Source organism: Phacochoerus africanus, chromosome 2 (assembly GCF_016906955.1).
Source record: "Phacochoerus africanus isolate WHEZ1 chromosome 2, ROS_Pafr_v1, whole genome shotgun sequence".
Taxonomy (NCBI): Eukaryota; Metazoa; Chordata; class Mammalia; order Artiodactyla; family Suidae; genus Phacochoerus; species Phacochoerus africanus.
The window spans coordinates 202,942,870-202,945,306 of record NC_062545.1 but is presented as its reverse complement, the minus strand read 5'-3'; positions in this window follow the sequence as shown (position 1 = coordinate 202,945,306).

Here is a 2,437-nt window from a genome sequence, read left to right as displayed (position 1 = left end):
ATGTAGTCCTATTTGTTTATTTTTGCTTTTGTTTCCCTTGCCTGAGACAGATCCAAAAAAATATTGCTAAGACCAATGTCAAAAACTATATAGCCTATGTTTTCTCCTTCTCCTAGTAATTTTATAGTTTTAGATCTTATATTTACCTTCAAGCCATTTTGAGTTTTTTTTTTTATATGGTGTGAAAAAGTAGTCCAGTTTCTTTTTTTTATATGTAGCGGTCCAGTTTTTCTAACATCACTTATTAAAGAGGTTGTCTTTTCTCCATTGTATATGTAATCTTGCCTCCTCTTTTGTAGGTTAATTGATCATACAAGTGTGGTTTGTTTTTGGGACTCCTTCCTGTTCTGTTTGACACAAACCTCTGTGGCTTTTACCCAAGAAGGGCAGCTTTTCAGAACTGAGTATAAGTCCCACAGATCCTTTACTCCTGACGCTTCTTTGCCCTCTCCTTTTAGAACTCTTCCCTTACACCACTCCCTCCACATGGACCTCCAGTAACCATTGGCTCTTACACAAAGGGCCACACAAAGACTGGCTAGCCAATCAGCCAGAGCACATGGGCCAACTTTTAATAGCAACTGGGAAAAGTTAAGGCAAAGAGAAACATAGTTTCTTTTTGATTAAGTTGAAGGGCCAGTAAGACAGAGGACCTGAATTTAAATATTAGTTCAAGCAATAAATTTCTTCATAGATTTAAGCACATTGTATAATGGCATTAAATAATACATATTTCACAAGATTGTAATGAAGAGGAAGTAAAATAATATTTTAAAGTGCTTCACATAGATTGGTCAGCATTTAGTAAACATTTAATAATCAGTAGATATTATTATTTTCTCCTTAAGATATTTTGCCTGCCAGCAATCATGGATGTCTGTCTTAGAAAGAGTCCATGATTAGGACTTGGAAAAGAAAAACAGTCTGAACAATTGAGATAATTAATTGTCTTTTCCCTTGAGATGAAGGGAGGTGTTTTTGTTTCTAAATATCCAGATTATCCATGTCACTTTACTTACCAGGTACTTGCCAGATTTACAGCTCACTTTTATGCAATTAGAAAACATTTTAAAAATACCATATGATATCACTTATATCTGGAATCAAATGAACCTTTCCACAGAAAAGAAAATCATGGACATGGAGAACAGACTCGTGGTTGCCAAGGAGTGGGAGTGGGATGTACTGGGAATTTGGGGTTAATAGATGCAAACTATTGTCTTTGGAATGGGTAAGCAAAGAGATCCTGCTATACAGCACTGGGAACTATATCTAGGCAGTTATGATGGAGCATAATAATGTGAGAAAAAAGAATGTATATATAATATGTATGTGTGACTGGGTCACCTTGCTGTACAGTAGAAAACTGACAGAATACTGTAAACCAGCTATAATGGAAAAAAATAGAAATCATTAAAAATAAAAAAAATAAAATGTAAGTACACACACACAAGTATTATATATAAATATACATTCTATAATGATTTGCTCATCTGTTCTCACCTATAACTCTATGAAGTAGGTTTTATATTATCCTATTTTATGATTAAAGGAAAAAGGAAGCAACTTGGCTAGGCTGGCTAGGCTAAAGGCCTTGCAGCTGATTAGGGACAGAGCTGAAGCATCCTGACCCCTTTCCAGGTTTTCTTCCTTTGTCTGTTCTGATGACCATGGAAATGAAATGCACTGTAAGTTGGCTGCTAAGGAAGTTTCAGCTGATAGGTAACCAAAGGAAATAGCATGGCTGAAATCCAGTTAAAAGTTAAAATCCTATTGGGTTCTGATCATCTCTGACAAGCAGATGGCAGAGAGAAGTTGTAAAAAAATGGCCCCAGTTTGCACTGTTTTCCCATCAGTGGTTCCATGGTGTTTTGAAATCAGGTTGTGGTCCTGAGTTAATGAGACAAGGAAACACTCTGATGCTTGTATTGCCTGCTTGGTTTTCTTGAACCTCACATGGACTGGCTTTATCCTGTCCCCAAGTCCATAACCCTCTATCTTCCTCTCCGCTTCCTGTGCAGGCTTCCTCTGGTTTGTGGGCTGTGCACTTCATCTTGATTTCTTCAAGGCGAGCTCTGAGCCACTGGTCAAACAGAGTTTCTGTGGTGACTTCTGCTATCTGCTTATCATTCAATCCCAAGCTCAGGTTTTCTTTCCCTGTCTTTTATACCCAAAATATCTCTTTTCCAGGTGTCTATAGCTTTCACTCCTCTCTCCATGGTAATAAGCAGGGGTTATACACCTTTTCCAGACCTTGACTTTGTAATACCTTTATTCCTAAAGAGTTACGTTCATGAGGGTAACCTAAATATGGTAAACTCAGTACAGACTCGATGACTTCATAAACCCCAGGTTCCTTGAGAGTTTTTGTTTTGTTTTCATTTTTTTGTGAAAGAGCTCACCTGAAATCTCTGCTAGTCTGCTCGAATTGCCTTCT